The sequence below is a fragment of the Canis aureus genome, chromosome 4, assembly GCF_053574225.1.
Source record: "Canis aureus isolate CA01 chromosome 4, VMU_Caureus_v.1.0, whole genome shotgun sequence".
NCBI classification, from domain to species: domain Eukaryota; kingdom Metazoa; phylum Chordata; class Mammalia; order Carnivora; family Canidae; genus Canis; species Canis aureus.
The window spans coordinates 60,181,298-60,209,263 of NC_135614.1; the positions used below are offsets into that span (position 1 = coordinate 60,181,298).

General features: G+C 37.7%; 1 protein-coding gene, 1 long non-coding RNA gene and 1 other non-coding gene across 19 annotated transcripts in view; 1 reads left to right on the forward strand and 2 right to left on the reverse strand.

Moving 5' to 3' along the window:
* The window catches only part of LOC144312796 (zinc finger protein 12-like), a 163,765-nt gene that overhangs the window by 135,081 nt on the left and 718 nt on the right, over positions 1–27,966 (reverse strand). For 16 of the 17 annotated variants that reach the window (XR_013378404.1, XR_013378405.1, XR_013378402.1 and 13 more), the window contains exons 2-3: positions 22,248–22,524; positions 5,351–5,434 (exon numbers count right to left, since the gene is read on the reverse strand). The gene's annotated coding sequence lies outside the window, so the exon portion shown is untranslated. The remainder of the gene's footprint in view (positions 1–5,350; positions 5,435–22,247; positions 22,525–27,966) is intronic. The other variant, XR_013378410.1, reaches the window with a different exon arrangement.
* On the forward strand, positions 1,985–27,738 carry LOC144312798 (uncharacterized). Its single transcript, XR_013378414.1, has 3 exons — positions 1,985–2,119; positions 20,252–20,283; positions 23,452–27,738. It is a non-coding gene; the product is annotated as an uncharacterized LOC144312798 (long non-coding RNA).
* On the reverse strand, positions 22,899–23,001 carry LOC144313141 (U6 spliceosomal RNA). Its single transcript, XR_013378866.1, has one exon. It is a non-coding gene; the product is annotated as a U6 spliceosomal RNA (small nuclear RNA).

Below are 27,966 nucleotides of genomic sequence, written 5' to 3' on the forward strand. Positions count from 1 at the left end.
AGGAGGGCACTTGTGAGAGCACTGAGTAATGTATGGAAGTGTTTAATCACTATATTGTAAACCCAAAACTAATATTACATTGTATGTTAACTAACTGGAATTAATAAAAACTTTTTAAAAAGTGGCTCTTGCAAGAGATATAAATAAATGAAGAGATACACTGTGTTTATGGATGGAAAGATTAGGTGTTAAGATATTAATTCCCCTCAAATTGTTATGTATATTATCTAATCACCCACAAAAAATTTCCAGCAGGCTTTTTGTAGAAACTGACAAGCTGATTCAAAAATTTATATGGAAATGCAAACAGGATAGTTATCCAATAAGGAAGTGTAGTCATGTATAGTCTATGAAAACTCAAATTCTCTTCTTATTACTCATAAAATTCTCTTTTTATGTCTTTGCAGATGAATCATTGGCATACTTACCCACATTGATTCATAAGTTCATATTTGAGAGGTCATCTTTGTTTTCTCATTACCAGCTCTATATCATATTGACCCACAAGGCACAGCCAACATCAACATAATTTCTATTTGTGTAGTTATAACTAAGAATTTCATCTTCCATTTGTGCCAGTGAAAGACTTGATGTTTAAGTCCTTATCTGCAGTAGCCCCAGAAGAACCCATACAATCATCTTAATGAACCTTAATGAAGTTCATTAAGATGATTGAGGTCCATTTATATTGTGATTGGGGATTCTACATTCTAATGGCTCATGCTTTAAATGGTTTAGGGAGGTTTTGATACATTCCTGCCACAGGGAAATAATGTATTTCTGAGTTGAGACTGAAAGATCACAGAATTCTCCAGGAATTTATTCAGTTACTGTCCAGCACTTACTCGTGCAAATCTGGATTTGTGAGAGATCTCAGGTAATCTTCAAGATGATTACCTGGAATCTTCTCCAATTTCCTGTACTTCTCTCACACCACCAGCAATTTCATAATTTTGTTGGTAATAGACTGCACGCCTGTCATGACTTACCTCTTCACTGCATTGATGCGTGCCATGTCACCACACGCTTTTGGAATCTTTTCACCAGACTAAATAAGACAGCATCTTTATACAAAGACTGATGCCAATATTTTAAAGCTGGAAAGCTGTTTTGAAGCACACATTTTTCTATCATCAAAACAAAAGAACTGTTTTAAACTGCTCTCCTATATACCTAAAAGAAAATCAAAATATCCAACAAAATATCCAAAAATCAAATAACTAAACAAAAGAGCTACTTGGCTTTCATTCATCAGAAATTATAACTCAAACCCAGGTATTCTGATTTCAGAGTCTACACTTACAACCACTGTATTGTGCTGCCTCCTCCTGCTTTGCTCTCCCTTCTAAACTATTCTTTGAGCTAGCTCATGATTTGTGATGATTGCACAAAGGCAACATTTAGTCTTCTATTTAACCAAACTTCATTTTTGAAAAAAAAAAAACTGCACTAAAAAAAATGTTTTTAAATCACTATTTTAAACAATTCAAATTTTATCTTAATCCTTAAGTTTGGATGTTCAAAAGGACCTATCCTACATCCTGGCAATGAGAGCTGGTTGGAAACACATAAACATGGAAATCAGGCTGGATTTTTTTTAAAGATTTTATTTATTTATTCATGAGAGACACAGAGAGAGAGGCAGAGACACAGGCAGAGGGGAAGCAGGATCCATGCAGGGAGCCTGATGTAGGACTCGATTCTGGGACTCCAGGATTAGGCCCTGGGCCAAAGGCAAATGCCAAACTGCTGAGCCACCCAGGGATCCCCAGGCTGGATTTTTAAATAAGCTAAGAGAATCAGTGCATAAAGAACATTAAGGAGGCCATTGATGCTACATATTCAGTGAACCCCCTCAGCTTGGGCTTCTAAGACTAGACCATCTAGAGGTATAGTTCCTTGGGAGGTATGTCTTTATTAATGATACTCTTTTTGTTGCAGGTAGTGCCAAAAAATTACCAGCAGACTCTGGCTATGGATTTTGTTGAGATGACCAAAAGGAAGCCTGATCTAATGTCTCATATTGCTTTGGGGTTCATTATCTAAGGATATCCTTGGTGAGCTCCTGGATATGGCTCTCTGAAGAAGGTCACACCATCCATAATTATACCTGGGAAAGGTAAGCCAACCCAGTCATTGGAGGGACCATATGGCCATATGATGGCAAAATATGATAATGAATATATTGTAAAGCTCTCATACTATACACGAAGTGGTATATTATTTGCAGGTAGATTAGAACAAACTAAAAGTATATCATAGAAGTGTTAAATAAATCACTAAAAAATTATAGCTAATAATTCAAAAAAAGGATAAAAAGAAATCATAACAAATATACAGTTAATGCAACAGAAGCAAAAAAAGAAAAAGATAAAACAAAAGAATAGGAAGGGCAAATAGAAAACAAAATTAAGGTGATAGGTTTAATCTAACAATATAAATGATCACATTAAATATAAATGATCTAAATACTAATTAAAAGAATAGGTTGTCTTATTGGACAAAAAGGCACAGCCCAACTTTATGCTGTCTACAGGAAAAACACTTTAAATATAAAGATACAAATAGGTAAAAAGAACCAAAAAAGGTATACCAGGCTAACACAAATTAAAAATTAAACTGAAGGAACTATGTTAATATTAGATAAAATATACTTCAGAACTAAGAATAATTACAAGGAATAAAGAAAAACATTTTATAATAGTAAAAGGTCAGTTTATTAAGAGGATGTAATCCTAAAAGTTTATACACCCAATAGCTGAACTTCAAAATGCATGAAGCAAAAACTGATAGAATTACAAGGAAAACTAGACAAATTCACAATTGTAGTTGGAAATTTCTGCCCTCTTTCAATAATTAATTGAACAAGGACTGTACTGTACTGAGTACAGCACATAAGCAATCAAAAGGATACAGTAGATAGACTTGAACATCATCACTACCAATCAACTTGACCTGTTTAGCATTGTAGAACATTCCACCCAATAGACAACAGAATACATTCTTTTTAAGTGTATGCAAAACATTTACCAAGGAAGGTCATATTCAGAGTTGTCATAAAACAACTCTTAATTTAAAAGTTGAAGTATGTTTCTGACCACAACAACATTAATTTAGATATCAATAAAAAAGTATCTGGACAATCCCCCAATAAATACATTCTTCTAAATAATCCACTGGTTGAAAAAAAATCAAAAGGTAAATAAAGTATTATGAACTTAATGAAAATGAAAATGTATCTAAATTTGTGGGATGCCCCTAACGCAGTACTTAGAGGGAAATATAAAGCACTAAATATGTTTATTAGTAAAGATGAAAGGTCATAAATCAATGACTTACTTTCCATCTTCAGAAACTAGAAAAAGGAAAAAATGAAACCAATGGTAAACAGAAGAAAGGAAATAATTGTTCAGAGAAGAAATCAAATGAAAAAAAAATAGAGAAAATACCATTGACCCTTGAACATCATGGGGGTTAGGGGTGCCAACCCCCCATACAATTGAGAATCTGCATATAACTTGACTCCCTAAAAACTTAACTACTGATAGCCTACTGTTGACTTACCGATAACACAAATAGTCAATTAATACATATTTTAACACATATTTTGTATATGTATTATATACTGTATTTTTCTAATAAGTAGATTATGGGAAAAATATTAAGAAAATCATAAGGAACAGAAAATATCATTATAGTGCCATCTGCATTTATTGAAAAAAAAAAAAGCATGTATAAGGAGACCCATGCAGTTCAAATCCATATTGTTAAAGAATCACCCATAGGGGCACCTGCGTGGCTCAGTCAGTTAAGTCTACCTTTGTTACAGGTCATGATCTAAGGGTCCTGGGATCAAGTCCTGCATCAGGCTCACTGCTCAGTGAGGAGCCTGCTTTTTCCTTTCCCTCTCCCACTCCCCCTGTTTGTGCGTACTCTCTCTGTGTCAAATAAATAAAATCTTTAAAAGAAAAAAGATCACCCATAAAGGAAAGCAAAAGCTGGCTTTTTCAGAAGATTGATGTGAGTCACAGTCTCATCAGGATAAAAGAAAGAAGACAAGTCAGAATCAGAAATGAGAGAAATGACATAACTACAGATTTTGCAGACATCTAAATAATAATTAAATATTATGAACATCTCAATGCCAGGAAACTTGATAACTTCTATGAAATGGACAATTGCCATGAAAGATCAAAATACAAAAATCAACTGCACATCTACATGCTAACAACAATCAGAAACTGAAATTAAAAGAACAGCACTAATATTAAAATATGAAATATAGATAATGTCTAATAAAATACATGGAAAACCTATACACCAAACACTGTAGAACATTGCTGAGAGAAAGAAAAAGAACCAAAATACATGGAAAAATGTATCTGGTTGGTTGGGCAGAAGATTCAAGATACCGGTTCTCCCCAAATTGGTCTATACATTTGACATAATCTCTGTCAACTTCTTAGTAGGCATTTTTTGTTTGTTTTTATTGAATTTGACAGGCTGATTCCAAAATTCATGGAAATATGAGAAAACCAAAATAGCCAAAAAAATATTTAAAAGGAAATATAAATTTGGAGAGCTTACTACACAATTTCAATACTTCCTGTAAAGTTAACCATGGTACTAGTTTAAAGTTAGTAAGATATATATGACCCCATTTATACGAGTCCTGAAATAGCCTAAATTTATCTATAGTATAAGAAATCAGAATTGTACACCTGAAACTTACATAGTACTGTATGTTAACTATACCAGAATTAAAAAAAAAAAAAAAGACACAATAGTGGTTGCCTCAGTGAGTGGATTAACTGGGAAAGAAACATGGAGGAAATTTTTCATCTGATGAAAATGTTCTATATGCTAATGTGTATATGCATTTCTTAAAACTCATCAAACAACACGCTTAATTTTTTTGCACTTCACTATGTTGCTTATACCACAATGAAACAAACAAGACAACAAAATATCACATTGTAATTTTATTTTAAATGTAGCATTAGAAATGAAAAGTATTTCAGTCAGTAAGAGAACAGAATATGAAGGTGCAACCTACTTTGTATTTTTTAGTAGTAGTTAATAGTGTACTGAGGTTCTGGTCTCTTGCAAAAGGATCTTCATATTATTAATTACAGTTACGAATCAATGACAGTATTTTAAAAACCTGCTTTAATATCTGTTTTTGTTGGATATTCCCATATTCCTCCTTTTTAGCATTTCCACTTACATAGGTAAACTTACAATCTCCTTTCCATTGGTTTCTATCAGAGGTTTCTTGGATTATATAAGATTACAAAACAAACAAACAAAAAAGGCTATGGTTGTGTTCTCTCCAGAATTTCAGACCTACCTGAGTTGGCTAGACTGGACCAGCACTCTCCACAGTGAAACCCACAAGATTGAAACCCATGACCAGTGGGTCTAAGTGTCTGTTCTGGGTGGAAGAAGAGGAAAATGATGAGGAGGACAAGAAACTCTTATTATTCTCAACACAAGTAATTTTATGCTGGAAACCATCTGTGACCAACCATCTGTGACCACCAACTGACATCTAGGAAGAGTGCTTCTATCTTCAACCAGGCCTTCGAGGAAGGGGAATCTAATGATGGGTTTGACACAGAGGAGTATCTACCTTGCAAGCTGAGCAGGTTGAAAATGAATGTGGCTTCTCTGGGTGCAATTCACAAATGTTATAACTGGAGAATTCAGGGGCAGGGCTCCAGATGCAGTAGTCTGGAGGCCAGAGATGATGCCACTTGATAAAGGTGGGCAGGTTTGCCTATTCCCGGCATCACTCAGGAGGCAGCAAGGGGCTCCCTGGGGGCAAGAGGGGCAGTGGGGCCAGAACAGACCCAATAGCAGCAGCAGAGGGGCAAGGCCAGTCAAAAAAGAACACTGCCACCAGTATGTAGACCATGGGCCTTTGTGCAGCCCTGCAACTCAACTTAGGGAGAACCTCAAACTCATGAGCCTTTCTCTTGGCCCCCAGCTTTTTGGGAGCACCAAATACATTACTGATCCCAGAGAATGGCTTGTCATTTTCCAGTGTGAAAGTACACGAGAAATACCCAGGAAAATGTACATCAGCCCCCCACAGAAAGTGGAGGCAGGCCCTTGGAGTGGATGGCATAAAGTTTTTCTCCTTCTGCTTCCACTGACAATGAATGAAGAACAAGATCTTGAAAAATAACATGCTTCAGCCATGTCTGTGTACAAAGGCCATCTCTTCCCACCAACAAAGGGGCTGCAGCCATGTCATTCGACTGTGGTCAAGCCTGACCACTGGTTCAGTTGGTAGTCAGAGAGGGGAAGAACAGCTCATTTCACTCTTCCCTTTTTGTTTAACAGTTTTGAAGTGGGCATTGTGAAGTTATTACTGTCGATATGACAACACAGTCATTGTGCATGCTGCTAGACATTCTTACCAGGTCAAAGTCTATTGCATAATTGGTCACATTTATGATTTTAATGTGCTGATCACATTAAGGATCAAGTTTAAATGTATATTTGGAACCTAATGAAATGGAGCAATTGGAAATATGATGTTCTGCACTTAACCTGGAGAGAGAAAATGTTTGTTTCCTTGTGAAATTTCTACATTCCTGACCTTCCTGTGACACCTTAACGACATGCTCTCAGGCACACTTACTGGTATGTGAGACACTCACAAATAGATCAGGGTGTGTGTGTGTTGTTTGGTGAGGTTAGGTGTGTTATGATAATTAGTGATGACGAAAACATTCCTATTCCTTCCTACCAGCTGGGTTATTTTTCCCTCTCTCTGCTGATTTTTTTCCTTTCCTACTCATTCCCCAGCCTTTCCCCATTCTTGCCCTTATTTTTCTGTAGGTGCTGTGTGACTGACCTATGAGCCACCCCATCACTGAAGGCTGTGGGATCCCTTTGCCTTGGAATGATATCAAGTCAAGCATGAAAAAGTAGGGCCTCCTTTCCCTAGATATCCACCCAGCAGGGAGAATTCATTTTTGAGTTCAAAGCCTGTTTTGAGACCAGTGAGTCCCCCAGACTCAGCAGATCCATAAACAGCACTTACTTTGTTCCTTGGGGCTGTCATATCCATCCTATGGTCCACCTCGGCATAACCCCCAAACATCTGTCACGTTCAAGCTCACCCAGTTCTGTATACACTGGACAAGGGGGTCAGTTTCTCTAACATTCAAAATGCCACTGTTTTCTGGAAAAGTGATTCTTGGGGCACCTCGTGGTCAGTTAGGCGTCTGCCTTCAGATCAGGTCATGATCCCGGGGTCCTGGGATCCAGCCGCATGTTGGGCTCCCTGCTCAGCGGGGAGCCTGGTTCTCCCTCTCCCTCTGCCTGACACTCTACTTGTGCCTTCTCTCTCTCTGCCAAAAAAAAAAAAAAATCTTAAAAAAGTCATTCTCACACACTTTCCGAGTGGGGCTGTCTTCTGCTGGTTGGGACATGATGGGAGAAGGTGACCCAGAACATGCATCAGTTTTTATCTCTCACTTTGAATCCAGCTATCATCCACTGGCTGGAGAGTGAACTGGTGCTACTTAAAGATGATATGGAGGTTTCTTTCCCAAGCCTGATAAAAATAGATGCTCTCAGGTTTGCTAAGGCTTTAACCCTGCTCTGGCTTCCTCCTATCTCCCACTCATTAAAGCACAGTTGGTGGTTCTGTGTTTCTATTGCTTTAGAGCTTGTATGGGGAGAAGAAAGGGAAGTGGTGGCCTGCTGTATATTTTCTTTAAGGGCCTGCTATGCGGGGAGCAGTGCTCATTGTCCCAGCCCCCATCAGGAATGTAAGAGGGACTTGGGGATAGGTAGAAGTGATTGTCTATCAAAGTAGTCAGGGTCATAGAGAATTCTTGCTCTTCAAAACTCAGAACCCCAAGGTTACCAAACTCCAATTCCATATTTATGATATGTGAAGTTTCTTGTCTCTTGCTATAATCATGGAGGCTCAGTAGGAAATTCTGGCCCTATGATGCCTGTGTAAGCTCAACCATTCTAACCCACAGTGGTATAAGGTTCCAAATAATGGGATCAAGCCCCATGTCAGGATCCACGCTCAGCAGGGGATCTGCTTGAAGATTCTTACTCTCTCCCTTTGCTGCTCCCTCCACTTGCACTCTCTCTCTCTCTAATAAATAAATAAATCTAAAAAAAATCCACTTGGTGTCAAGAAGTGGTCCTCAGCCCTTTCATTTTCTCAGGGATGTAGGGAGCATTGTAATCACTGGAAATATACTTTTGAACTAAACTTGGGCCTTCAGTTCCACCTTAGATGGACTTCCTTTCCTTGCATTAATTCTGCATATAATTCTGGGTTTTTTTTCCCCCCTTAAGATCTGGCCAATGATTGACTTGTTCTGAGTCTCAATATCTCTCTTACCCAGAGAAGCAGCTCTGATTTCTTCTTCTTTTTTTTTTTTTTTTTAAGATTTTATTTATTTATTCATGAGAGACACACACAGAGAGAGGCAGAGACACAGGCAGGGGGAGAAGCAGGTTCCATGCAGGAAGCCCGATGTGGGACTGATCGGGTCTCCAGGATCACGCCCTGGACTGAAGGCGGTGCTAAACCACTGAGCCACCGGGGCTGCCTGCAGCTCTGATTTCTAGTAGATATGGACTCTGCATAGAAGCTGCAGTGTTTTGGTTTTGTTCCATGGATCTTTTTGTCTCTTCTGTCCAGTGGATGAAGCCACTGGAACACACACTTATTCCTATTTTCTGAGTACTCTTTGGTGGATCCTATGGTGGGTAGTAGGATGAGTTGTTCCTAGGAGTCTAACTGGCTGTCCTGAGCAGAGGAAGGACTCCCTGGAATGGATGGTCTCCCATCCTACTTCCCTATTTGATCTTCTCAAGCCAAAGATCTCCTAGCATTCTCAGGGTCTTTTAAGTTGGTGAAAGATTCTTGTCTTGTTTCCTCTCTTACTCAGCCTGAGCCCATCAGCCTATTAACAAAATTTTAGGGAGATGACCTCATGGCCATCTGGCCTCTTTATCCACAGGTAAGCATGTAGGAAAGGAGCTATTCAGGCCAGGGATTGAATCTTTCTTCTCTTTGATGTGCTTGAGGGTTTCCTCCAAGGGGCTTTTTGTAGCCTCAAAGGAATTAGTTTTTGAAATATGAATGGCTGAAGAGGGGAAAGGTGTATTCATAAGTGTGGAATCAAGGTCAGGAGTAAGGTTTAAAGACAAAGAGGGTCTAGCTGGGAAATAGGGTCTAGTATCTGAGTGTTCTCTAGAGGAAGAAAGGAAAAAGAAGAGGTGGTGTGGAAGAAGGTGGTATGAACAATGTTGCATTCAATGTTAAATGGAGCTCTGATGAAGGGCCCCCAGTGTTGATGATGAAAACAAGGGAAGAGAAAGGGTGGTCCAATCCAGTGAGAAACAGGAGGCCAGAGTGAGTGACAACTCAGTGAATCCCAAACTCTTTATCATATCTAGGTAGAGTCTATAACTTTGGATAGAAACCCTAGTCTCCGGGCATCTGGATGGCTCAGCGGTTGAGCATCTGCCTTTGGCTTAAGTCGTGATCCTGGGGTCCTGGGATCAAGTCTCGCATCAGCCTCCCTGTGGGGAGCTTGCTTCTCCCTCTGCCTGTGTCTCAGCCTCTCTGTGTGTTTCTCATGAATAAATAAATAAAATCTTTCTTTAAAAGTAGAAAGAGGGCAGCCCGGGATGCTTGAGGCATCCCTCAAGCATATTCTTTTTTTTTAAAGAAAATATATTTATTTGAGAGAGAGAAAGGAGCAGCAGGGAGAGGCAGAGGGAGAGAGAGAAAATCTCCAGCAGACTCCCTTAGCGGTTTAGCGCCACCTTCAGCCCAGGGCCTGATTCTGGAGACCTGGGATCGAGTCCCACGTTGTGCTCCCTGCATGGAGCCTGCTTCTCCCTCTGCCTGTGTCTCTGCCTCTGTGTGTGTGTGTGTGTCTCTCATGAATAAATAAATAAAATCTTTAAAAAATATATATAGAAAGAAAAGAAACCCTAGTCTCCACTATACTACTTGCCCACCCAGTCTCTTCTCCTAGACAGATGATGGGCTAATCTCTCCTGACAATTCCCCATCCTGTTATCTTTCCATTCCAATAATTGATTCAGAATAGTGGGAGTAGGAAAAGAAAAAAAAAAAAGGAATCAAGGTGATCTCACTTGTGGGCTCAGCCTAGAGTTTCCTTACTGGACTAATGTCCCTGTTTTGTTTTGTTTTTTCAAATGTTTCCTTCAGACATAAATATACATACCACTAAATTCAATAATGAGACAGAAAGGTGCTGCCAACTGTGTACAAAAAATGAAAGATGGAACCAATGCTTAAGGGCTCACTGAAATGCAGAAGCAACCAAAGCTCTCCCTCACTTAAAGCGTACTACTCCCTCAGGCTGCTGAAAACAGACAGTAGAACTCCAGCCTAGAGTTTTAGGCCTGGATCACAGAACTATGGAACAGTGACAAAGTGTTCTGGAATGTGAGGGGGCCATAAATGGGGAAGGTGAACCTGATCCCTATGCCCCAAGATCCAATCCAGCAGATCCTATCACCCTTCATGGCCACTAGATCCCTCCCGATTCTTTCCATTTTCTACCTACAATGTATAATTTTATTTTCTACCGAGATTTTGGCATATCATGTATATGTATATATACACCTTAGTGCAAGTTTCTCTTTACTCTCCTCTGTAACTCAGATATTAGCTGTTTCTGTTTCCTCCTTGGACATGCAGGCTTAGACTCTACCAATTCTACAGACTTTTTTTTTTTTTTTTTTTTTTTTTACTAATTTCCAGGCTCTATTTTTAAGAAGTAAAATGCACAGACAGAAACTGCAAATATCCTCAGCAGGCAGTATGATGAATTTTCACATACTAAATGTATTGTGAAACTAGCACCTGTGTTAAAAGGCAGATTTTTTTTAGGACTGAAAACCTTCCCTGGTGCTCCCTTCCAGCCACTACTTATGATCACTTCTGTTGTGCACCGAGGGTAACTCTCCTCATGCATTCTAGCAGAACCACTTACTTTTGCCAGGCACACTTTCATGCCTTTCATGTATCTTTACTCATCTAATCCTTAGAATAATCCTATGATTTCAATGCTATTGTTCTCATAATATATATGAAGAAATTAGGGAACATCGGATTTAAGTTATTTGCCAAGATTACACAGATAGTAAATAGCAGAGCCAGGATCCAATCTTGGAACTCTGGCTACAAAGTCGCATTTCTTTTTACCACCAAGTTGTTGTGTAACCTGTTGTGGCAGGCTGGATAAACAGTCCAAATCAATGCAGTTGAGTGTATTGAAGAATTACCGCTTACCTCCATTTAGAACTTAGCACATGATTTTAAGCATACTTTTTAAAAGATTTTTATTTATTTATTCATGAGAGACACAGAGAGGCAGAGACATAGGCAGAGGGAGAAGCAGGCTCCCTGCAAGGAGCCTGATGCAGGACTCAATCCCGGACCCCGGGATCACGCCCTGAGCTAAAGGCAGATGCTCAACCACTAAGCCACCCAGGCATCCCTCAAGCATATTCTTTTTTTAAAAAGAAAATTTATTTGAGAGAGAGAAAGGAGCAGCAGGGAGAGGCAGAGGGAGAGAGAGAAAATCTCCAGCAGACTCCTCAGTGCAGGGCTTCATGACCCTGAGATCATGACCTGACCTGAAATGAAGAGTGAGTAGAGTGTTTAATTGACTGAGCCACCCAGGTGCCCCTCAAACATACTCTTTTTTAAAAAGATTTTATTTATTTATTCATGAAAGACAGAGAGAGAGAGAGAGAGAGAGAGAGAGAGAGGCAGAGACACAGGCAGAGGAAGAAGCATGTTCCCTGCAGGGAGCCTGAAATGGGACTTGATCCCAGATCTCCAGGATCAGGCCCTCGGCTGAAGGCAGCAAAAACCACTGAGCCACCTGGGCTGCCATACTCTTTTAATTGACATAGTTTCACTTGTAGCTCAGAACACTGTGGGAAGCATGAGACTCTGAGAAAGGGACTTGCCCAAGGGTCACAACTGTTAAAAAGCAGACAGATTTTAGCCCTCAGTAGATTAAGATACATTATTTTCTTCTCCATTTCTCAGAGGACAGGAGGAAAGTGAGGCCAGGAGAGGTTAAATGAGTGACAATGCCCCATCTCCAACTTGTCCAGCTCAGGACTCTGCATGTGGTTGTTGCTAAACTTGTATAAGTCCTAGTTAGTCCTTGTATCTGTACTGAATATTTAGATATTCAGACACTTTGGGGTAATATGGGTTCTTGACAGCATTTATGCAGGCAATAGGGGATTTTTCTCATAGTCCAGGCAGTGCTGTAGAAAGATGAAAGGAAATTGAGGGATATAAAGAAGGCAGAGGATGAGCAGAGCAGAGCATCTCTGTGAATTGGGGATCCAGTAGGGGTGACTTGTGGACACTTGACCTGTCTTTACAGCCACAAAACCTTTGGAAAGGAATGAACAGCACCTACTTAAGGCTGCGGGCACAAGGGTTTCCATCAGTACACCTGGGTTGGTATCATTGCTCTGCAAGTCACTAGTTGTACACCCTGGAATGGATCATTCCATCACTCAGGGTTCTACTTTCTTCATTTGTAAAATAGTGTTGGTAGTATGACTGTTCACCAAAATGACAGTTGGTTAAATAAGGTAATCTATTATAAAAGATGCCATCAATACATTTTGTTTCTCTTCCCTATATCCTGTCTTTGTTTTTTTTTTTAAGGATTTTTTTTTTTGGTGTTCAATTTACCCACATACAGAATAACCCCCAGTGCCCGTCACCCAATCACTCCCACCCCCCGCCCTCCTCCCCTTCTACCACCCCTAGTTCGTTTCCCAGAGTTAGCAGTCTTTACGTTATGTCTCCCTTTCTGATATTTCCCACACATTTCTTCTCCCTTCCCTTATATTCCCTTTCACTATTATTTATATTCCCCACATGAATGAGAACATATAATGTTTGTCCTTCTCCGACTGACTTACTTCACTCAGCATAATACCCTCCAGTTCCATCCACGTTGAAGCAAATGGTGGGTATTTGTCATTTCTAATAGCTGAGTAATATTCCATTGTATTTATGTAAACCACATCTTCTTTATCCACTCATCTTTCGATGGACACCGAGGCTCCTTCCACAGTTTGGCTATTGTGGCCATTGCTGCTATAAACATCGGGGTGCAGGTGTCCCGGCGTTTCATTGCATCTGTATATTTGGGGTAAATCCCCAACAGTGCAATTGCTGGGTCGTAGGGCAGGTCTATTTTTAACTCTTTGAGGAACCTCCACACAGTTTTCCAGAGTGGCTGCACCAGTTCACATTCCCACCAACAGTGTAAGAGGGTTCCCTTTTCTCCGCATCCTCTCCAACATTTGTTGTTTCCTGCCCTGTTAATTTGCCCCATTCTCACTGGTGTGAGGTGGTATCTCATTGTGGTTTTGATTTGTATTTCCCTGATGGCAAGTGATGCAGAGCATTTTCTCATATGCATGTTGGCCATGTCTATGTCTTCCTCTGTGAGATTTCTGTTCATGTCTTTTGCCCATTTCATGATTGGATATATCCTGTCTTTGTTGAACTCTCTTCCCTTGATACTGATTTAGGGTAAGTATCATTGAGATCTTACTCACTTGCAAAAGAGAAATGAAGTGAAAAATAATTTTTTAAAAGACCGCTTTATTGAGATATGATTGACATACAAAAACTGTATACATTTAATGTATACAACTTAGTAAGTTTGGAGATAATAAGGCTTTCTTTAATGATCTTTTTTTTTTTTAAAGATTACTTATTAGAGGAAGAGTGTGTGTGAGTGGGGGAGGGGAGACACAGAGGGAGAGAATCTTCAAGCAGACCTCCTCCCCCACCCACCACTGAGTGTGAAGCCCAATGTGGGGCTCAATCTCACAGCCCAAGAGTTCATCACCTGAGTCAAACCAAGAATGGGACACTCAACCCACTGAGCCACCTAGGGACCCCATCATTAATGTCTTCTTAGTATCGAGTGGTTTCATTAATCTTATATGACTGGCAACAAGGCCAAATGTAGATATATTGAGTGGAGAGAAAAGAACATTGGATACACAAGAGAACATTGTGGAAGAGAAAAAAAAGATGTGTAATGTACTGCTGAACAAGGAAAAGAATGATAGGAAACTTGTCAATGGAAATAATGCCAGCCAAGAGACACTGGAGTAACTTCTTCACAGAAATTTGAAAAGAAAAGGAAGGAAGAAAGGAAGGAAAGAAAGAAGGAAGAAAAGGGAGGAACAAAGGAAGGAAGGGAGAGAAAGGAAGAAAAGAAGGAAGAAAGGGAAGAAAGGAAAGAAAGACAGTGTTCATCTAGAATTCTTGGTTCAGCAAAAAATATATTTAAGAAACAAAGTGAGATGAAGATGTCTTCAGACCTACAAAGGCTGAAAAAATTTATTCACCAACAGATGTGCACCATAAGAAAGTTGAAGAAAGTCCTACAATCACAAGGAAAATACAGCAGATTGAAATCTGGATCTATTTGAAGAATGAAAAGCATATAAATATAACACTTTTCCCCCTTTATTTAAAATCTCAAAAGATAATTGCCTAAGGCAAAAATAATAACATATAATGAGGGTATTTTAGTATATGTGTAAGTAATATGCATAACAAGAATAGTACAAAGGCAAGGAAGAGGTAAATGGAATTATATTATTGCATGACTCTTAATCTGTATCTAAAATGGTATTACCTGAACATAGTTTGAAACAAGTTAAAGATGTATGCTATAAATATTTGGCTAAGCATACATCAAGAAATAAAACAGAATTATAAAACCTACTAAATTATTCCAAAATAAGACACCCTCCCCCCAAAAGGCCAAAAAATATACAGCAGGTTGGTAGATTTAAATACAGACAAAACATTATTAACAGTCCAAATGACTGAATTAAGAGCCAGAGATTTTCAAATTGAAAGTAAAAGCAATACTCAACGATATGTTGCCCATAATAAAGTCATTATAAAGATTAAAAAGAACAAAATGACTAAAAATAACACAATGAAAAAATATACATTGCAAAAACAAACTAAAAGAATGAAAAGCTATGTTACTATCAGGCATATTAGATTTCAGAGCATAGAATACAACCACAGGTAAAAAGGCTCATTTCATAATGATCATGAGGCCAATTTATCAAGAAATACTCCTAGGAGCCTATGGGAGAAGAGCCCTCTGAATTTTCTGATTCCTGATTCAAATCTCCCTTGAGATGGGAATTGGAAGTTCCAATTGTTGATGAATTTGCATGTCACATGTGGCTCAGCCCTGTTTGAGTGCAGCGTATGGACTCCTGTAGGAAGGTAGACAGGGCCTCAACTCAGCAGAGAATACATAGCTGGGCCATAGGCCAGGCAGGGAACGGTGGCTAAGAGTACCTGCAGCTTTCCACATATCTGTCACCTGTGAATTTCACACAAAAGACCAGTTCCCAGAAGAAATAATCCTCTGGAAATGAATGAAGAAAACTATTAGTGAGGAATATTATTCTTCAGTTTATGATTGTTTAGAGAGAGGATATTACACTGAAGAAGAACAATTTTATATTCTGGTCATTATTACGTTTTATAAAAATGTATTTCTCCAAAGTGACTCAAATGAGTACACTTAAGATTTTTGCGCTTCACTGTGTGTTAATTATATGTCAGTGGAAGAAATAAGAAACAAAAATCATAAATAGACCAAAGCAAAAAATTAAGTGTAATACCAGTAATGGAAATTATTCCAGTGACAAAGGATAATAGGCTCAACTATTTATTTCAAATTTCTAAAAGACAATTCAAAGTGTTTCCCCAAAGATGCTTACCTCTTAGAAAATGATATAAGAATGTGATTGATGATTATTCATATTAACAATTACACTTAAAAGCAACAGAATTATTTGGAGATAATAGCTTATGGGGTTATAATATCTTGCTTTAATATCTTTATGCAGATATTTCTATTTTTTCCTGTGTACAATTTTGACTTATGTTTCCAAATGTATAGTCCCCTCTTCATTATTAGAGGTTCTTTGAATTATATTATCATTGCCAAAAAAGACAGTGGCTTTTCCCCTGTCTTCATAATTTCAGCTTCTGATCCAACTTTAAAGACATTCTTTATTAATGATATCCTCATTCAAGATAAGATCACTACAGTCATGGGAATAAAAGGTACAGCACTGAGAATGTAATCAGTGGTACAGTAACAGTGATGTATGGGGACAGAGGGGCGCTATACTTGTGGTGAGGATAGCATAATGTATAGAGATGTTGAATAGCTCTGTTGTATACCTGAGACCGATGTAACATTGGGTGTCAACCATACTAAAAAAAAAAAAATCAAGCAGCAGTTTTTTTATTTTATTTTATTTATTCATGAGAGACCCAGAGAAAGAGAAGCAGAGACATAGGCAGAGGGAGAAGAAGGCTCTCTGTGGGGGGCCCGATGCAGAACTTGATTCCAGGACCCTGGGATCATGATCTGAACCAAAGGCAGATGCTCAACCATTGAGGCACCCAGGTGCCCCCTAAGGGGTGTCTTAATTCATTTTTAAATTAGGATATGCTGATGCCTGGACTAAACAACTGTGCTGGTTTTTCTTTCTATTCTTCCTAAATTTGGTCACTCTCATACCTTTTAGGTGTGTGGCTTGCTATTTTTAAGTCATATTCTTTTCTTTGCCATGCCACATACCAGTATGAGGCAAATACCTGCCGCAGGATTTTTCAGTCAGAAAAATGAAAATGGCTTTGTCTTCTCCATAAGATAAAATCATGGAAACGCAGAATCATAACCAGAGAATCATGGTACTGAGCACACAAGGGAGCTCACATAATGTAATTTCTTATCTTGAAGTTAAAAAGATACCCTTTTCTGATAATGGAGAATATTTTGCCTTATATATGCACCCTTAGTTTAAAAATGTAGAGTAGTGTACATTTTTACCATTTCACATAGATGATAAACATGCTAATATATCTTGGTTGCTTATATTTAAATTGAAATAATTGTTATATATTCTGGTGAATTTTTCCTCTTTACTACTAGTAACCTTCCCTCCTTGTCAATGAAGTCTATTTTGTCCAGTGTAAATAGAGTGATATAACAGTTTTCTCTTGATTAGTGTTTGAATGATATACATTTCTTCATTCCTATACTTTCAATATTTCTGTATCTTAAAATGTATGCCTAATAGAAGCATGCAGTTTCTTTAAAAATTCACTCTATCGGGATCCCTGGGTGGCGCAGCGGTTTGGCGCCTGCCTTTGGCCTAGGGCGCGATCCTGGAGACGCAGGATCGAATCCCACGTCCCGCTCCCGGTGCATGGAGCCTGCTTCTCCCTCTGCCTGTGTCTCTGCCTCTCTCTCTCTCTCTGTGTGACTATCATACATAAATGAAAATTAAAAAAAAAAAATTTAAAAAAATTCACTCTATCAATCTTTGCCTTTTTGCATAATATGTAGTCTATTAACAATTACATTTTGATATATATTTGGGCGTACATGTAACATCTTTTACAATATGTTGTCCATTTCTCCTGTTTTTTATATGCATTTTTATACATTGTAATTTTTATATATATTTGAATAGGTTGAATTTTTTAAATATTTTATTTTTTCCTTTCTCTTAGCTTGTTAGTTATGCAATCCTCTGCTAATCCTTTCCTGGTTACCCTAGACAAAAGAATATGTAATTTATATTTATTCAGCTCTAATATATTCCAAAACACCTACTAGTCAAATGCAGGTACTTAGAACAATTTACTCCCTTTTCAATTTATGTTCTCATGTTTCTGTATATTTACATGTGTATTATTTTATGTGTTTATATGCACTGCAGACACAGAGACAGAGAGACAGTGTGCAGCTGTATTCCTCCTATTCCTTATAGTTCTGGTCCTGGGATTTTTGTGAAGCACAGGATACTCCATACCCAGAATCAATCATTGGTCTCTCATCTACATTTTCCTCACCTCCCAGGCCCTCTGTTTCCTCTGTTCCTTGTTTATCATCAGGTGTTCCACCATACTCACCTGCCTCCTCTAGCAAACAACCATTGAAATTGTATTTATAATAATGGTCTCCACTCTTTTTTTTTTTTTTAGAGGGGGCTTGGGGCAGAGGGAGAGGGAGAAAGAGGATTTTTTTTATAAGATTTTATTTATTCATGACAAACACAGATAGAGAGGCAGAGCCAGAGCCAGAGGGAGAAGCAGGCTCCCTACAAGGAGCCTGATGTGGGACTCGACCCCAGAACCCTGGGATCACGACCTGAGCCAAAGGCAGACAGACGCACAACCACTGAGCCACCCAGGTGCCCCAAGAGAGAGAATCTTAAGAGGGCTCCATGCCCAGCACAGAGCTGGATGCAGGGCTCAATCTCATAACCCTCAGATCATGACCTGAGCCAAAATCAAGAGTTGGATTCTCAACCAACTGAGCCATCCAGGGACCCCAGTGGTTTCCAATCTTGAATAGATAGGCCATTATTGGATATAGCCAGTGTATAGAATCAGAATTTGGATGGAAAAGGACAGATCTATGAGCAGGGCCAACTTTGTGATTCGAGAAAAAGCAGACTGGCAGATATTGTAAGTTGTTGTCTGCCATTTGCTCATTCTGAGGACCAGAGGCCTCAGCTTAGCCCCCAGGGTATACGTGGTGGTGTAAAAAGACAGGACCTTCAGATGAGGAGACTGAAGTGTGAAAATATTTGAAAGGGTTAACTAGTAATGAGGAAGATTCAGAAGTTAGGAAGGAGGCTGGTATTTGTGAAAGGAAAAATAATAAATATAAGGCTTTGGGGAAAGAGTTACAAGAGCTGGAGAGAAGGAAATCCACATGGAAGGACAAGTTGGGAGGCAAATGGGATTCAGGCTGATGAATATCGGGAATATTGTTTGTCTTGGGGGGCAGGGCAGTGAAGGTGGCAGACCACACAATGATTCTTAAAGCCCATATCACTTTTACTCACATTCCATTGGCTTAAATCAAGTCATATGTTCAGGTCTGAAATATATGGTGCAAACATCCCCTCAGTGAGGGGCCTGGTGTGGCAGGCAGACTCTAAGATAGACTCTAATTATACCCACATCTGGATATTCACCCCTGGCATAATTCCTTTGTATGTGGACAAGACCTGTGACTTATCTCTAACCTACACACTATGGCAAAGGTGAGGGAGTGCCACTTCTGTTATTATGTGATGAAAGATGAAAATGTCTTACTAGTGAATGTCCTTCCTTGCTAATTTTGATGAAGCGTTCTGTCCATGTTGAGAGCAGTGATATGGAGAGAGCGCCACATGACAGGGTGGCTTAAACTGACAACCAACAAGAAAAAAAAAATCCATGGAATAAGGAATTCTGTCAATTAGCTACATGAGCTTGGAAGCATATCCTTTTCCAGGTGAACATTCAAATGAGAGCCCAGCCCTGACTGACAACTCCTTTATAGGCTGTGAGAGACACTGAAGCAAAAGACACAATTAAATTGTTCCTGGAACTGGGCGACAGGCACTGAGGGGGGCACTTGATGGGATGAGCACTGGGTGTTATGCTATATGTTGGCAAATTGAACTCCAATAAAAAAATTAAAAAAATAAATTAAAAAAAATAAATTGTGCCTGGAACCCTGATTTACCAAGTCTATAAAATAATACACAAATATTAAGTTACTAGTTTGTGGTAATTTGCTATGCAGCAATAGTTAACTAATATGCCCATATTTGAGGGGCTTGATAGGAAAGGATAGAAAGATAATTCAATATGCTACAGTAGTCCACTTTTCTGGTCATATATATCCACCCCCTTATACTTAGCATGCAAAATATCCTCACCCCCTCCCAAAAGGAGACAAAAATTTCTATCATTTCATGCCGGGGTTCAAAGTCCAGGATCTCATGTTAGTTTCTATGTAGGTTTCAGATGTACTCTTCTCTTACTTCAGAGTCTTGTGAACTAAAAAATCACAATTTATCTGTCTCCATACCTAAGAGTCAATGAACGAACAGAGACAGGATAATCACAATGAACATTACCATTTGGAAAGGGAAAGATGGGAGACTGTGGTAATGTCTTACATTGATGGTTACTAATGGACAATTCCTCCTGGTGTTCCTCTTACTTAGTCCCCTCGTCTTGATTTAATTGTTTAAAAACTAACTTTTTTATGTACTAGGATACCAAAAACTTCATTTGACTTGCTTTATTGCAATATTTGTTTTATTGCAGTGGTCTGGAACTAAACCTGCAGTATCTCTGAGGTATGCTTGTACTGCTTTTGGCCTGTAACTCCACTTTTTATTTTCTATAGGATTTAAAAGACAAATGCATAGAAAATAATAAATCTACATTAATAGGTTCATAATATATGAAGTTTCATTTATAGCATCAATTAAAAAGGAGAGGTAGAGTTGTAAAGAAGTAGAATTTTTGGATATGACTGAAAGTAAATTGGTATCAATTAAAAATAGACTGTTATAACTTTAGGATGTTATATGTAATCCCCATGGTAATCACAAAAAGTATTTTTTAAAAGATTTTACTTATTTATTCACAATAGACATAGAGCGAGAGAGAGACAGAGACATAGGCAGAGGGAGAAGCAGGCTCCATGCCAGGAGCCTGACGCGGGACACGATCCCGGGACTCCAGGATCGCGCCCTGGGCCAAAGGCAGGCACCAAACCGCTGAGCCACCCAGGGATCCCACAAAAAGTATTTATAAAATATACACCAAAAGGAAATAAGAAGGGAATAAAAATATGTGAGTAGAAAAAATTAACTAAATACAAAGAAAAGTAGTCATGAAGGAAGTGAGGGACAAAAACTATAAGACAAAAAAACCAATGACAAGATGGCAGAAGTAAGTCCTATCTTATCAGCAAAGACTTTAAATGTCAATGGATTAAAATCCACAATCAAAAGGTAGAAATTGACAAAATGGATTAAAAATGATCCAACTAGGGGCACCTGGGTGGTTCAATTGGTTAGGTGGCTGACTTCAGCTCAGGTCATGATCCCAGGGTTTAGGGATCTAGCCCTGAATTGGGCTCTCTGCTTGGTGGAGAGCCTGCTTCTCCCTCTCCTCCTCCCCTCCCCTCTTCTCATGCTCTCTCTCTCACTTGCTTTCTATCACAAATAAATAAAATCTTTAAAAAATAAAGATAAATAAAAATTAAAATAAATGATCCAACTATATACTATCTACAGAGACTCACTTTAGATCTAAGGATACCATAATGTGTAAATGAAAGGATGGGAAAAAGATATCCATGCAAATAGTAGCTAAAAGAGAACAGGGTGTCTATACTAATATCAGATAAAATAGACTTTAAGTTAAAAACTGTTATAAGAGACAAGAAGGACATTATATAATGATAAAAGGATCAATTCACCAAGAAGATAAAACAACTATACATATATAAACATAGCTCTAAACTGTATGAAGTAAATATTTTTAGAATTGGAGACAGAAATAGACAGATCTATAACAACAGTGGGAAACTTCAATACCTCATTTTCAATAATGTACGAAACAACCAGACAAGATATCAATAAGGAAACAGAGGACTTGAACACCACCAAAGTACCAAATACACCTTACAGTCACATACAAACCATTCTTCCCAACAACAGAAAATATTTTTCTTAAGTGCACATGAGCATTCTTCAGGATAGACAATATGTTATTAGACCACAAAACAATCATTAATAAATTTTAAGAGACTAAAATCACACAAAGTACCTTTCCAATCGCAATGGAATGTAAATAAAAAATTAATAGCAAAAAGAAAACCAAAATATTCACACGTATGTGGAAATTAAACACCACACTTTTAAGCAACTAACAGGTCAAAGAAATTGCAAGAGATATTAGAAAATATTTTGAGACAAATGAAAACAAGACACATGCTAAAACTTATAGAATATGATAAAAGCAGTATTAAAGAGACAATTTATAGCTGTAAATGCTTATGTTAAAAAGATTTCAGTTCAACATCTTATATACCTTAAAGAATTAGAAAAAGAACAATGTAAACTCAAAGCTAGCAGAAAGAAGAAAATAATAAAGATCAGAGAAGAGAATGATAATATTTGGTTAGGTTGCCTAAAATGTATAGTACAGGAATTCAGAATCATTTTCCTTTCTGTTAGAAATTCAACAATATGCATTCAGTTTTAAAACACTTCTTCAGGCAATGAGACATAATTATAGACAAACTAACCTGAAACAGAAATAGTTGTCCCCTTTTTCTGGTTGAGCCTGGAGTTGAGGATGGAACAGAGCACAGTCTTTTTGAGTTCAGTTTCCAGGACTGAAGATTTATTGGAGAATAGACTTTTCTCATGTGTTCTGTCATTTTCAGAATGTGGCTTTTAATTATGTGCTTAGAGGTTTCCAGATTGCCTTAGGCTCCAGATAACACCTTGCAGCTTTACATACCAGATGGACCGCTTTGGCATTACTGGTCTTGATGAGAACATGTGAGGAACTTTCTATTCCTGTGAAATGAGAAGGGAACAAGCAGCTCAACTAAGAAATCAAGTGTTTTGGTTCTAGTTTGAGCATTTTGAATATGATGAACCAAACAGGAGGACTGTAATCTCCTCTACAACTTGGAAAGAAAACAATGATTTTATGAATAATTTTATCAAAATTAATGATTACTCCAAGCAATCAAATTAGCTGAAAAAACAAGAACAAGAAAATTTAAAAACTTGAAATAATTGAAAATTTTAAGAAATAAGATAATAATGAGAAGCTGAGCATAAGCATAGCAATTTCAGAAACACTAAAATCTGGTTGAATGGCATAGCTCTGATTAAAAGTCCTTTACAGTCTATCCACAGAGCTCAAATTGTCAAAGCAGGGCCCTAGAAATTATGCACTTTACTTAATAGTGTGTCATCCTTGTGCAGAGGCCATGCTAATCTTCTCTGTATTGTTCCAATTTTAGTATATGTGCTGCCAAAGTGAACATTGTACTTTACTTAATAGCAAATTTTACTAACGATTAGTGAAGGATACAAGCAAAATGCAAGCATAAAGAAAGCAACATCTATCTCTGGAAGGGTCCTAACTATCTTCTGTACCTCCAAAAAAAAAAGATTTTTGCACTGGGATGTATTTGGTTTTCATGCGAAGAGATGAGTGTTCACTGTGTGTGTTGTACATGTGTTGCATAGGTTGCCCGAAGAAACTACTTAAGTTCAGAGCTTCTTAGTTTTGACATTCTATCAGTTACACAGAGAACCTACATGACTAACTTCTGTTCTCTAAATTATGCTCCCTCATCCATAAGCAATACAAAAATTCTACTGATGAGAACTTCTTTGGTTATCTTCCTACTTGTAAATTCCATCAGTGTTTACATGGAGGAGAGAGTTAGAGCTGTTGTTAATTCCTTTTTTTTTTTTTTTTTTTTGCAGGGACCTGCATGAATTACAGTATAGAGAGCGGCAGGGAGTATTGAGAGTGAATTAGCATATGCCAGATCATCCTGTGCTCCCCAGACACCATACTGTGCATTGTGAAACATGGCTTCTCTCTCTCTCTCTCTCTCTCTCTCTCTGTCTCTTTTAAGATTTTATTTATTTATTCATGAGAGATACAGAGAGAGAGGCAGAGACAGGGAGAAGCAGGCTCCCTGCGGGAAGCTCTATGAGGAACTTGATCCCAGAATCCTGGGATCCGACCTGAGCTGAAGGCAGATGCTCAACCTCTGAGCCACCCAGGCATCCCAAATATGGCTTCTCTTAAGGTACCTGGTGGAAGACAATGACACATTTCTGAGCATGCATGAAAGGGACATTGGCTTCCATGGGAATATTTCTGACCCTCACCTCTCTTAGCCATCCTCTGGGCCCATAATTCTTCATAGTCTAGAACTTCTTTTTATATACTTTCCAGCTTTCCATCTCTGTCTACAGTGAGGATAGATGGGGCATGGAATGCAAAGCAGGGAGCAAGACTAAATGCAGCAGGCATGATAGATGGAATGAATATATTTAGAGTAAATTAGAAATAGAAATGGTACATTGATCAGTTTGTTTCTGATGAAGTTCAAGAATGTTTCAATATATGCAGCACAATAGACTTCAGAGAGGCAGAAAAGCATGAACAATAGACGTGAGTTAGAGGAAGGATCCAGAGATACACAGATGTTCCAATGGCTCTTGAGATTCAAATTTCGAAACTTGGATTTTGTATATTATCTTCTCAAAAGAACAAAACAATAAGCTCATACTAAATTTTATATTATGAAGTTGGTGATTAATATCAGCCTAGAAAAGATGAAATATTCAATAATTAGACTTAATACTTGAGGCTACTGGACAGCCCTAGGAGGAAAAATAAATTTCCACTTATATTGCATACTTTACTGTAGAATAACTTCAAATGGATCAAAGCTCTAAGTGTTAAGATTAAATTAAAATGTATTTAAGAAGATTAAGGGTTATTTAAAATTTTTTGTGTGAGAAAGGCACTTAAAAGTCTGATGAAGGGGATCCCTGGGTGGTGCAGTGGTTTAGCGCCTGCCTTTGGCTCAGGACGTGATCCTGGAGACCCGGGATTGAGTTCTGCGTCAGGCTCCCGGTGCGTGGAGCCTGCTTCTCCCTCTGCCTGTGTCTCTGCCTCTTCTCTCTCTCTCTCTATGTGACTATCGTAAATAAATAAATTAAAAAAAAAAGTCTGATGAAAAATGTACCCACAATAAAATATAAGTAAGTATCAAAAATTTACAATTAGTAATGTTAAGAAATAACCCATAAAACAATAAAAATGGCAACTTAGGTCAAGTGAAAGCTGTATTTCCCTACCATTAAGGAGCTCTTACATATTGATAAAAAGATAAGCATATATGGAACTATTACTTTCCCTCTGTTTCACCAGCAGTTACCCAGACTCTATGAATGGCAATGCCATCACTCCAGTTAGATTGGGCCAAAAACCAAAAAGTAATTATGAGCCTTCTTTTTCTCTTCTGTTTATTTCAGGGAATTCTATTTACCCAACACTCAAAATCTGAACAGCATATGTACATACTATTCTCAGTGTCTGTGTGGTGTTCTAACAGAGCCTGGGAAAGATGGAGTCAAAACTCTTGGTACTTGCTGAATCCAGTATAACTGGAAAGAGTATCAACTTGATATTTCCAGAAAACATTTCCATATTACCATATGTCAAGCTTCTTTTCCAGTAGCTAGAGTTAGAAAACGTTATTTTTTAAGATTTATTTTTTAGAGGGAGCACATGCACACACATGAGCATGGCAGAGGAGTAGAGGGAGAGGGAAAGACAGTCCTAAGCAGACTCCACGCTAAGGCGGGGTGCAGAGCCCCAGGCCTGGCCTCATCTCAGGACCACGAGACCATGACCTGAGCCAAAACCAAGAGTCGGAGACTCAACTGACTGCGCCATTCAGGTGCCCCCATTTTGGGGTTTTGAATCCATGTTTACACAGCTCTAAACATTCAGCTGGACTGGAGTAAAACCTAGTAATTATAATGAACACTAAACCTTGAACACTAAACTATATGTCTGATGAATAACCTCAACTTCACAATAAATAGAAAACAAAAATTACTCCATATTATGATTAATTTGGTTCTTTTTTATGAACTAGATATTTTATCATGGAGCCCATGATACTTGGCTTAATTTTACATGGGGATCTAACTTACGTATCAGATATCCTGTGATATTGTTCCGATTTTGAATTTAGAGTCTAAGGGGATTCAGCATTAGAAAGAAAAATATTTGGGATAAAGAGAATAATTCAATTAGAATGAATCATCTATATCTATATATATAGTATACATAATTATAGTGAGTTTGTCAGCATTTTAGATAAATGCATTTTAAATTTCTATCCTATGTAAATTGTTTAAAAATAACATGAAGCAACTAATATCCAAAAAATTAACTCAAATGTAGAAGGGTTGTCAAGTAGGTCACCTATACTATTATTTAAATTTTTCCTGCCAGTCTTTAACCTTTAGCCACATGGTTTAAGGGAAGATTTTGAGAGCTTCGACGTTTCTTTGTTTTTCAAAACATTCAGCCCAATGTCTTAATTATGGCAATGTCAACTTAAGAACTTATCTGGATTTTTTTCTACAGACTCTGTCACTTGAATCAGATGCCAAAAAAATATTGCTGCCAATGTCGTAAGAGCTACCACACTCAGGCCAGAAACAGTAGGCCTAATTCATGGACCTTTCTGGTCAGTAAGGGGTGTAGGTACCATGAACACAAAGAAGTCATACTACATACGAAGTAACCTGTCATAACTACTGGGTGACTTAGTCCTTATCCAATTGCTGCTAGCTTATCATAGACTCTACCTCCTTTCTCCCGATCTCAACTGATGTTCACTGACTCTTACATTATCATCTCTAAACTCCCAGGCCTGCCCTTCTTCCAACAATCGTGTTTTCAACTGACGGCAATCCTAGGTCATACATTCTCTATCCCTAAAAAATATATATTAAATAACACTTAAAGTTGAAGAGCTGCAGTTACTTAAACCTCTATTTTCCCATGCACAGAATCAAGAAATTTTTTATTCATTTGGCAGATATTTACTGGATACCTACTCTGTAACAGGCATTGTTCTAAACTTTAGGGACATTTCCAGGAAGAGCAATGAGGCCAGAGTACCTGGAGCTGTGAAATCAAAACTAGGGTGTAGTTGGTACTCCTGTTACTTTTCCTTCAAATAATACAAACCACTATTTGTGTTCTTTCAAATACAGATGAAATACAACTGCAGTGCACTCTGAGCATCATGCTAAATATTAAAATATTCTTAAAGGTATTATAATTTTTTAAATGTATCAACATATAAACTAACTGAAAGAATATTAAAGCAAATTGTATATGGCCTGCAAATGAAAAATCCTAATCATAAAGCAAAAATAATTGAGTAAATAGGAGTGTGTGTGACCTATTGTATTATGTTAGGGCCCACTGCAAAATGAATATATGGGGACACTTGTTCAAAAATTCAAAAGAAAGGACTACTAAGAATACTAAAATATTAAGATTTTACCTCTAAAAATATTTTGTTACTTATAAAATATAATAGAGGTAATAGTGATATATAAGAATATAAATTTTTTAATTGTGAAAAAATATTATTTTGGTGTCAAAATTTATATAAAATAATGAACAAAGTACTATATTATTGTAGTATCTTGATTTAGATATTTTTGGCTTGCCTTTATGCTAATTTATTATGTCTTCAAAATTTATGCCTTTAGTAACTTTATTTTCAAATTGATATAATTGAAAGTAAAGTGAGTTGCTCTTGGCAAAAGCAAGATTGCAACTAATTTTTCATAATTTTCAATTTTGAGAAGACTATTTCCACTAATGCAACCATTCCTGGAACTGTTAAGAGTATTTTTATAGACTGTAACAACACTGGGAAATATTTCTGATAAATTATCTTGAAGTATAAATTACAGTACATTTACAATTGATGAGTTTCACAACACTTTTTCTGAAATGATTTAGATTTTCATACAGCTGAGTTTCCTGTCTGAATTTAACTTTAAAGGTTATGCAATGGCAATTTAATGTTTCCTATAACATTTCCTGTAACTTGTGGAGGTCATGCAAGGAACCAAAAGTGCCTTCATGAAATAACACACACCACCTGTTTATGCATTGTCTATATGTTCAATTAAAAGGAAAAAATAATTTTCAAATTGTCTTGTTAATAATTGGTTTATGCAAAGCTTTATGTACAAAAATGGAGTTTTTTTCTGTTGAATTAGGTGACCTTGAAATGTAATTTGTATTTCTAAGCCTGTGGGTATTTACATTGACCCAGCAATTTTCAAATTTTTGGAGACTCTGAACTCTTTGAAGAATTCTAATAGCTTCTTGATATGCTTTATTGCAATGTCCATGGATATGCTGTTATTTTATAAGAA